Here is a 12216-nt window from a genome sequence, read left to right as displayed (position 1 = left end):
TCATTGTTCGTAAGTGTAATGAGAAAGATGAAGTCATGCGATATTTGCAAGACTTATGATTATCCTCGTATTGACTACGATGAGCTACATTTTCACGTTATGGACATAATTACTTTCCGTTACTTAATCAGTAGTATTGTCCATGAAAATTGATTTGCAGTATATGATAGTGGTCATAACATATCTGTAAAGAGATCTTAACGCCGATATAATGTGCCCGAAGGACCTTAATTTCTCAAATAAATGCCTTCAGACCACAGAAAACTTATGCATTCAGATTGCGACGTCCGAGAGAACGCAGTACAATCGGTTGCAAGAACTTATACCCATATGTGTTCATATGAAAGCTACTTCAAGATTTTATATTCCGTCTAAGTTAAGATGATGAAGAGTTTCAATAAGTTATAGATTCACATATGTTAGTGTTGTTGGGACACTATTACTTTCATTATAATGTGATTAACTATGCGCCTATGGACTATTATTAGGCTTGAATTGTTCCATTGACATGAGTCTAGTTCTACATTTAGCGAATCAATACATTCATCCCCACATTAATGCCGCCAACAGCTCATACACACTAGCGTACGCGTTAGTGTTGTTGTTGACATTGGTAGACCACAATCAGTCATTCATTGGTCCATTCTCCCATTTCATTATGAAAGACACATTGAATGTAACAAATCAGAATTTTTCCAGTTTAATAGGTCAACTTCAACGAGACCTATATGATAGCTCACTCAATAAAATATGGTGAGTTTAGTATCGTTGGAAATATCTATGTGTCTACTTAAAAGAGACACAAACTATTCGATTATATCTATCATATTGAGTGAGTTATGGCCATTTTAGCAAAGTAACACAGTTATGTCCGGAAATTTTCAAGTCAGTCAACTTCAACAGAGCACTGTGAACTGCTCATGTCGAATTAGGTTATGAACTTTATGTCATTGGAAATTCACGGATGTCTATTTTCTAGAACATGTTACGGTTCACTCATACTTATTATAACAAAGAAGTTATGGTCATTTAAGTAAGTGAATGTCATTCTACCCGAGGATCTGATTTTCATTGCAAACTCTTGTTTTGAGTTATTAAGCAATCTTGTTTCCTAAGATCTAAGTTTGGCTAAGTATAACATGTATGATCTAAGGATATGTGGCTAGATTAATGATTAATCATTAGCCCAAGACTACTTTTGAGAAGCATGTAATGAACGTTGTATACGTTGTTCTTCATACTCCATGAGTATGACACTAATCATGAGGAGTTGTTTGGTAGACTTCAAGGGGAGTCTACCTCACATGATGTTATTAAATATAGATGATGCGTTGTGGTTTTTTCTCCTTCGATCAAGCTTTTGTTTTTCACCCAAGAAGTTTTTATTTTGCTTGACAAAATTCTTACCGAGACAACGTTATGTGTCATGCAACCTAGGCATGCAACACAAAGGGGAGTGTTCAGGGGAATTATTATTCTACCTTTGTGTGTGTCTTAACCTATTTAGGTTTCATTATTGGAGTAGATTATGCTTTAATGTAATAGATATAAATCCCTGATTCACCGGGATACTCCGTATGTAATGCATATATATAGGCTCCATTATCAATCAATAAAGAGTTACGTTATGTTTTTTTATATTGTTATTATTCTCGTTTCGTTCCTCCTGCAACATAAATATATATATATATATATATATATATATATATTATATGACTCGAAGTCTCGAATACAATGACATCGTTCGAGATGAAAATTTCACAAGTGTACTGAAGGTTGGCCTAGCTAGCTGTCAAAATCAATAAAATTGATTCACTACTGGGTAACAAGCTAGTAATTTAAACCAATAGAAAAAACGTTAATATTTTAATAGAATAATTTAATTCTTAATATTTTGTAACAAGTAACTTCTATATAATCTGGTCATGTCTTCTCCAAAACCTGAAATTATTTGCATAGTATAACCAAGCATCTCTGACGATACATGTATTGGCCTCCATTTAGTTGATGAAGACCAAAGGAGTGGAGAACAATTCATTGGATAATAAAGAGGAGATCAGATTTGCAAGGTTAATTAAGGATGTTTACTAGTGCGACTAGCAAACCTTCACGGCTTGATTTTCCTACCTTAGAGGTACTCTACCGATTGGTTTATCTAAGGGTAGAATAGATTATATTTGGAAAGATGTTTTCAATTATATATGTAGTTAAATGGTGATTAGTGATTGTTATAGAAAATGAATTTAGATTAAAAGGTGTATTACATATGTATATGGTTTTTCCTTATCTAGATAGAAGTGTATTAGGAATATAGTTATTCCTATCCTTATTAACGAATCTGTTGTGAAGGCTATAGGATATATAGGCAATGCTTTTGCCGCAAGGCACACAAATAGAGAGAAGAAAAAGGTGAATCAAAAGAGAAGAAATTCACATTAAAAGAAAAGCTTAGTGCTAGGAGATCTGAGTGACTACACTGAAGACCTTAGCGGCAACATCAGCGTTCTTGGTGAGGTTGATCATTCGTGTGACTATATCGATCTTAGTGAGGTTGTGTAAACACTTGAAGCATCGATCTTAGTGAGCTTGTTTCTTACTTGATTGTGACTATCAAGTAAGAAGTATTTTACTTTTGATAATCATATTATTATTGATTAAGGTGTAATCATTGTGATATGAATTATTCAATAGAAAAGTGAAATTCTTCTACATATTCCGCTGCTATTACTCATTCTTGTTCTATCTTGTATTTTCATTTGGTATCAGAGCAGGTCACTAAACGTACTTAGTGAGATATGTGGGATTAAAGATGGAACATCAAGAATTGAATCAACTGCCCATTCTCTACAGTATGGATTTCGCTCAATGGAAGCTTCAAATGAGATCCTTTATATATGGTATTGATTTCCATGCATGAAGAAGAGTTGAACGTGGATGGAAATCTCTAATGAAAGATGTTGATTCAAAAGCTACTAAGGGGACATCCATTGGTGAATTAAAAGATGAAGATGAGTGGATTGAAAATGAGATTAAGGCAAGTGAAGAAAATCACAAGGCTCTTAATGCTCTATATGCATCAATGAGCAGAGAATAAAAGAAAAGAGTTTAGAATCGCGTTACAGCCAAACAGATTTGGGATAAACTTTGTGTTTTAAATAAAGGTAATGATACTGTAAAAGAACAAAGATTACAATAATATTATTTTAATGCTCTATATGCGTCAATGAGCAGAGAAGAAAAGAAAAAAGTTTAGAATCGCGTTACAGTCAAACAGGTTTGGGATAAACTTTGTGTTTTAAATTAAGGTAATGATATTGTAAAAGAACAAAGATTACAACAATATTATTCTGAAATTGATGCTTTAAAAATGAGAGATGATGAAACTATTGATGTTTTTATAGTGGTTTTAGTGATCTCTCTAGTTTGTGTCAAATCCTTGGAAGACCTTTACATGAAGCTGATATTGTAAGAAAAATATTACGGTTTCTTTCAAAGTCATACAGGATGAAAAAGACAACGATTCAGCAGCAATATAATCTCAACACATATTATGTGGACTTGTTGATTGGAAACATAAAGGCTTGGGAGATGGAGCTTGAAGAGGATGAAAGACCGAAAGGTTATAATTCTAAAAATATTGTTTTAAGTGTTACAAAAAATCCTAAATGAAGTTCTGAGGAGTCTGAAATAATGAACAGTTGATTTTAGAATTTGAGAGATTTTTGAGTCAGAGAAAGTCAAATTCAAATGAACAAAGTAATCAGAATTCTAGTAGAAATAATAAGCGTTTTGAAAAACGTAAAATAATTCCTCACAAAAGAAATATGATTATGGAAGTAGTAGTAATGGTACTAAGACGTGTTATACTTGTGGTGGAATTGACCACATTGCTACTGACTGTGGAAATAAGAAGTCTTAGGTAACAAAGCTTACAAGACATTTTGGAGTGATGATGATGATAGTTCCTCAAAAAGGGACACCACTTTTAACAATGATTTCTAGCAAAAATTCAAATGCTCAACAATGAGGTAATCAAAAAAGATAATCTTATTGATTTGTTAAATTCTAAACTTGGTAAGTTGCAGGTGTTGCTCGATGGAACAGATAAAAGGTTGGAAAATTTCAAAACAGCTCAAAATCGTTAACTGACATTCTAAGTTCAAGAAAGAGCTACAATGATAGAACCAGACTTGGACATACTGATAAGCTTAGCTCAAATAGAAATTCTAATATTTTCACTAATTTTGTTACTGAACAAACATGTTCTAAAGCAAGTGAAGTACGTTCGAGAACAAGAAAAATATGAAAATATTTAGACCTCTTTCAATTCAAAAGTGATCAACTTGAATGAAAGGTATGATAAAGATATTAAAGACATTCGAAATAAGTTAGAACAACATGGTTAGTTTTTACTCAATATCTCTCATTTTGTTGGTTTATCTAAATCTTATAGAGAAACTAAACAGGAAGTGAAAGTAGCTCATAAATATCCAGGTTATAAAGTCTAGGGGAAAAAGGATAATCAAAATTTCGTATAAGCTTTTTGCAATCTGTGTCATATTGATATAGATTATGAATATGATGATAAATAAATTAAAACTGTAATGGATTCAATAAATGTTACTGTTGATAATAATGTGGATTTGTGCAATTTATCTGATGAAAATTTAACTAGCATGCAAAATAAGAATGTGGAGTCACATGAAGAGGCAAATGACGTGGACAAGAATCTACAACCAACAACAAAATATCGAAATGAATTTAAACATGTTAGTAAAGATCATTCTTCTACATACATTATTGAAGATATTGGAGAAGGCATGCACACAAGAGGGAGAAATGTAAATATCACATCCAACTAAGAGGATGATCCAGAAAGCTCCAACACAGAAGTTGTGGAAATTAACAAAGTTCTAGTAAGTTTTATTAAAGAGAAAGTTAAAGAAACTAACAAACAAAAATGCTTTGGTTTCGTTTCTTTGATTGAACCCAAAAATATCAAGGAGGCTTCTGGATGATGATTGGATCAATACAATGTAAGAAGAGCTCAATTAACTTGAAAAGAATGAGGTATGGACTCTTGCTCCTCAACCTGAAAATAATAATGTGGTTGGTACTCAGTGAATTTTTAGGAATAAAATGGATGAAGATGACACAATTATGAGGAACAAAGCTGATGGGACGCGCGAGCGTCACACAATAAACCCTATAAAATGTCATTGTTAGTATAGAATAAGCATGGATCGTTCTGTCCGGGGAATTGAAAGGAACTCTAAACTTTTAGTATTAACAAATAATGGGGGGTTTGAGATTGATTGTTAACTACTAAAATAAAGTCTAAATTACTATTTACATGATCCACTTCTCTTTACCAAACTAAACCAAATTCACCAATGCACCACATAATTACAAGTTTGGTTCTATCATGCATTCTAATTCATTTGATTACATACTTTTAGACAACAATACAATTAAAGCCTTAGGTGAACATCTAATCATGAAAAATTTCTATTAACGTTTAGGTTGACTTAGGGCCTCACCTAAATTGCTGCAATCAAGTTTAACAACACTTAGGGTAGAAATCAAACAAGATTATATTTAAGCACCAAATCTTTGTTTGAGACATGCTTCACGGTGGCGTCACTCACCATGGGGTACATGTAAATTTTCAGAATTTCCCACTTTAATTAACACAAACCGAACCTACTTAGGGCATGATTCGATTTGTGTCAATATGGATGATGAAGATAACACTCAAATACAATCTTAGGGATTGCATTCAAGCACTAAATTTGTATGCACATATCTGAAAATTATCTAAGAGCAAGTAAAAGAAAAGTAGAACACAAAAATAGAAATACAAACTTCAATAATTATAAGAACATAGATTCTGCATAGTCTCAAGAACATATCAAATACAATCTGAAAATTTTGAAACAAATACAAAACCAATACTTTCACATAAACAACAACTTACAATCTTTATAGACAAAGAATTGTAGATTAACACAAATAAACGAAACCATGAAGATGAGTTGCGAGAATCACACGTTGTAAGAACCTTAGAGATACGGCTGCAATATGTGAAACTCGGTGGAGATGATAATGGTTTTAGGGTGGACGGCTTGGCTGATTTGTGTGGAAAGTTTATGGTGGTGTTTTGGTAGAGTTTTAGCTCTTGAATGCTAAGGATAAGTGATGATTTTTTTGTGTGTGTGAATGATGTGTTATTTATAGAAGAGTTTGGGCTCCTTAAATATTATAGTTTGGACTTTTTCTCCTCAATTCCTTTCACTTATTTTTGTCATTGGTGAGTGCAATCTCCTTTGATCAATTCATTCTTTTTCTCCTTTAATTTGGTTGTCTTCTCCTTTGTCTCTCGCATTGTCTCTTTTTATTTACTTAATCACTCTTCTATCTCTTCCTTTTTCTTTCTCTCTTTATCTTTCACTTCTTTTTGTCATTCGTAGGTGCAATATCCTTTGATAAATTCCTTATTTTTCTCCTTTTTAGGTATCTCCTTCTTTCTCTCTTGCATTATCTCTTTTTATTTATTTAATCCCTCTTTTATCTCTTCATTTTTCCTTCTCTCTTTTTCTTTTAGTAATTTTTGTCATTGGTGGGTGCAATATCATTTAATAAATTACTTATTTTTCTCCTTTTTACGTGTCTCATTCTTTCTTTATTTTCCTCCTTTGCTTCTTTTCCTCTATTTTTGTTCCTTCATTGTAGCTACACAATCTCATCTTTAAAATCTGAAAATAATAAAAGACAAGAATAAAAATAAGATAATTCATATAAACTTGTACAAATCTAGACAAATATTGTCTTAAAAAAACATATGCGATAGATAAAATCAATTAGATTAGGAAAATTTCTATTTCACAACAGGAAACTTGCTCGATCAAATAAGTTACTAGAATATGAGAGTAAGATTAGGAAAGTTACGGAATAAGCATTTCAGTTCAAGTAGCAATTTCCTAAATAGTAAGTTTCCTAGTCCAAAAAGGACTCCTAATGCAAATAGAATTCTCAACTTATCACAAATGTTATAGAAATACCGATTACTGAAGACTCCTAATTTAACTAGGTCTCCTAGTTACACAAGAAATCATACTCTAAATAGAACTCTCGACAATTTCTGTGTTTTCAACCTGTTTTAGAACTAAAATGCAACCAACGACACCATAGACTCCGAACTCGACTAAATGACTTAATATTACAACCATAAGAGCTAAAAAAAATACAACTAGAGGTAAAAACATGTTAAAAACATCGCACAAGTGCTCATATCAATTACCCCACACTTGGCTTTTGCTAGTCCCTTAGAAAAATAAAACAAAAACTCTATAAAAACACTATTGCCCCTAAATGATTGTCTCGGAATCTCATAACACGTAGTTTTTCAAGTTTAAGCATTTGAATGTAATGACATAAATTCAAGCGTCTTAAACATGTTTCATGGTATGAATAAGTCAGAAACTAGTCAATAAGCACTTAACATGTTTAGTCAAGTGAATCCTCCTCACAAGGCATACTCTCTTCTTTTCACTCAAATTCATGGCTATAATTCACACATAAGTATATGCACGAGAATAGATAGTAGAGCAACAAATAACTTGCATGTTTCATCAAATGAAAGCACTTTGTGAATATCTTTTGGAAAAGCTTATTTAACAACTAAGTGCACAAATAGACCAAAACCATATGCTCAACTCTTGTCATTATCTTTACAGACCAAGATTTGCTCATTTTAAGAATCATTAGGATCATTATACAATGTTAGTATTTAGGGTTTAGCTAAAGGCATGAAATATCAAGGAATCACAAAGGTCATCATATAGACTTAGCAGAGTAAACATCACCGTTATGACACCAAACACCATTAAGGGCCAAATATTAACAAGTTAGGCCCAATCATCATTTTATACACACAGTGAAAATGGAAAAAGGTCAAATGAACATTTTAGACCTTCAATTACAACTGAACTCCAAATCACAAACAGAAGACAATATAACTTTTTTTTTCGATCTTATTTTTTTTTTTCAATTTCCTTCATTTTTTTCGTCACTTTGCTTAAAAGTTTTTGATCTTTTTCATATGTCTTCCACCCCACACTTATTTCATACATCATCACTACATCATCTCAAAAAAGTTCTGCTAAGTCTATAGGACAATGTAGAAGTTACTATACTAAGCATGAAGATAATATAGGTAATGAAGAAAAAACTCAATATAGGCTTAAATGAGGTTCAACTAAGGGGTCCCAAACATGACACATATAGGGACACATGGTTGTTTGGCAAAAGTGGTGGTATTCCTAGAAATCATCCATAAATCACTTTCAAAGTCAGAGCATTTTATGACTTCAAAGTTTCAACAATTACAAACGCGAGTTATAATAAATTCTAGAGTCCATTAAAAGTTATGCACATAGTTATTAAATATGCAAAGAATAATGAGGTTAAAAATAACCACAATATTTCTTATTATATCTCATGAGAAAGTACACATAGGCTCAAAAACTCATAGGTTGTTATGGACTTTAAACTAACCAAACATGTATGTCATATTATAATCAATCTATATCTTACATGTTCATACCAAATCCACATTATCAATGAAACTCATAATTTAATTCTTATGGAATGCAAAACCATCATCTATGCATTTAGAGACATAATCATCCTAGAATTTAGGGGCATCCTAAGACTCAATTGACTCAATAAAGCAAACACATTTTTTGACCTTGTTTTTAACAGAAACAAAAAAAACAAAAAAGCCTTGTAAACCTACCACACACTTAGAAAATTACATTGTCCTCAATTTAAGCTCAAAAGTAAGAATGCAATTCCTAAGCATAAAACAAGTTCACAAATCTAAACATATACAATTCAACCATAAAAGTGAAAGGATTATCCGATATATAGCCCTAGGTAGGATCATGCTTTATCCGATATATATTAAAAATTAGGGTATCATTTTCTTTTGAATTTATATATACTTATTTATACAAAGTTAATTTCTAAGTTATAAAGCAATGTAGACATGCGGCTTAAGTATATTGTCTAGACACAAACTCATTTTTTTGTTTCAGAAAGTTGGATAGCTATATTCAAAAATAGTCGCAAGACATGACTCATTTGTTGGACATCACACACGCTACACCCTCGAAAGGATATTTCCACTATCGACTCCATCACCGAGATGTATGTCAATCTATAGGCCTCTGAGATCTAATTTTGTAAAACTTGAACCAGGGTAATGAAAATAACATGCCTCTTACTCAGCTCAGAATAAATTTGTGTGTTAGACTGCTCGCAAAGTGTTAATAAAAGTCGCCATCAACCCTAAGTGACATTAGCAAGGTACAAATGGAGGGTTAAGGCTAATATTAACAAAATAGACTTTACATATTCCATTTGCTTTAAAACTTACAATAAACTAAGATTAAATAAATATTTAACTTCCTAAAAGTTTGACTAAGTGTAACAAGTATTCCTATATGCATACTACTACAAAATTGTAACAAATAACACAATTTTTTATTTTCTACAATTTACAAGTATTTGTTTTTTATATTTTTACACTTTACAAACAGAAACAAATAAGTTTAAGTTTTTTTTTTTACATTTTTACACTTTACAAAAAGAAAACAAAAAAAAGTATTTTTTTACCTATTTACTGTTTACCGTACTGTTCACATGAATTTATTTTTACAAATATACAATTACACATATCACAATATAGTACATAATTACTTCTTTTTCTCTTTTTTATTTGTCTCTTTCTTTCTTTATTTTCCTCTATTTTTTTTCCTTCATTGTAGCTACACAATCTCATCTTTAAATTCTGAAAATAATAAAAGACAATAATAAAGACAAGATAATTCATATAAACTTGTACAAATCTAGACAAATATTGTCTTAAAAAAACATATGTGATAGATAAGCTCAATTAGATTAGGAAATTTTTTATTTCACAGCAGAGAACTTGCTCGATCAAGTAAGTTACTAGAATATAAGAGTAAGATTAGGAAAGTTACAGAATAAGCGTTTCAGTTCAAGTAGGACTTTCCTAAATAGTACGTTTCTTAGTCCAAAAAAGACTCTTAATGCATTTAAGATTCTCAACTTATCACAAATGTTATAGAAATGTTGATTAATGAAGACTCCTAATTTAACTAAGTTTCCTAGTTACACAAGGAATCATACTCTAAATAAGACTCTCGACAATTCTGTGTTTTCAACCTGTTTAAGCACCAAAATGCAACTAATGCCACCATAGACTCCTAACTCGACTAAATGACTCAATACTACAACAATAAGAGCTAAGCAAAGTACAACTGGAGTTAAAAACATGTTAAGAACGTCGCACAAAGTGCTCATATTAAAATCTAGACTAGTTGCTCAAGGATATTCTCAAGTTGAAGGCTTGGAAATTGATGAAACATTTGCTCCAGTAGCCCGACTTGAATCCATCAGACTTTTACTAGCTATTACATGTCACCGTAAGTTTAAGTTATTTCAAATAGATGTAAAAATTGCTTTTTTAAATGGTGATGTACAAGAGGAAGTGTTTGTTGAACAACCTTCAGGATTTAAAGTATTCACCATTCTGATTACGTTTGGAAACTTAAAAAGGTTGTTTACGGTCTTAAACAAGCTCCTCGTGCCTGGTATGTTAAACTCTCTACTTATCTTATTTCACAAGGATATTCTTGTGGTAGTGTAGACAAAACTCTGTTTGTTAAACATGTTGGAAGTCATCTAATGGTTGCACAAATATATGTTGATGATATTGTTTTTGGGTCAACTTCTGATGCACTAGTAAAAGAATTCACTATAGTTATGACTAATGAGTTTGAAATGAGCATGTGTTGTGAACTAGTTGACAAGTATATTCTAGCCTTAGAATTTGATTTTACAGATTATCAATGGACATGCTTGTTTACCAAACTACTAGATACATAATGTTTTCTTACCTTTCGTGATGCCATTGAATTTGCTCTCAATATTGAAAAATAACAAGGTTGTTGGGTATGCATTTCTCGGTAACTATATTATGTCATCGATCTTATCTTACTATGGATGAGTTTTCACAATTTACCGGTATATTCTTTGGTTCTATTGACATTGTTGCTTTGGACCTCTCTTCATGTGTTCTCAGATGGAATTCATTGTTATTAGCCATTATGTTTGGTTCACACTTACACATACTTCATAGTAGTGGAAATATCTGAGTTGAGTAACATAATCAGGAGATGGTGTAGTTGAATAAATGTTATATATTTTGACTGCATGCATCACAAAATAAGAATATATATTGTGCATGCAGTCCTAGGCTAGGCTAGTTCTACATTTTCAGGAGTTGACTAACTACTCGACGGCTAGAGGAATGAACTGGTTTGGTCTCGCCGGAGGATTTGATAATTTTAGGCCAGGCTAATTCTCCTCTCCAGGGATTGACTAACTACTTGATACTTGTTGGAATGGACTGACTTGGTCTCCACGGTGGTTGAAATATGGTCTGAGCAATGTACTGAGCATTTGTTATAAGAAATGAGAAAAGTCAGAACTATGGTATTATAAAGAGATTATCTGGAGAGATTGGGGGAGTATCGTTTAATCTTGCTTGCGTATTTGATCACCTCCTCTTATTCCTTCCCATTATGAAGTATACTCAATTGCACGTCATATTCCACATTTGGCTAATGATATTGCATATTGCTCGAAAACACATGTTTAATTTTGTTGATAAAGTGTATTGTCTTGCTCAAAAGAATGTTGAAATGATTGTCTGAAATTTTGTTACAGTTGTATGTTATGATTGACTTGACATTATGGTCTCTGTCATGCCCCTACAAGTAAAGTTGAAAGTTAAGTGTGTGTAAGATCTTAAAATGATTTCTTTTCACAGAGTGGTCTGCTTCTTTGATACTGTAGCTTCAAATTCCTTTTATGACTAAAATCATTCTTGTCTGTGCATGAAACTGGTTACTGTGCTATCGTTGTTTTCTTTGATGTGCACATCCTGGTAGATAACGTGCATTGGTTCTCATTTTATTATAGAAGACAAGTCTTATGGTGGTACTTCTTAGTTTTTCAATTAGGGTTTTATATGATCATGTTTCTTTTCATGTCTAGATTGCGTCAGTTGTTCTTTGATTCCCTCAGTATATGGAAAGACAATTATATGAGTTATCATGTGATATT

Source organism: Argentina anserina, chromosome 5 (assembly GCF_933775445.1).
Source record: "Argentina anserina chromosome 5, drPotAnse1.1, whole genome shotgun sequence".
In the NCBI taxonomy this organism is placed as follows: Eukaryota; Viridiplantae; Streptophyta; class Magnoliopsida; order Rosales; family Rosaceae; genus Argentina; species Argentina anserina.
Note: the sequence above shows the minus strand (reverse complement) of the source record.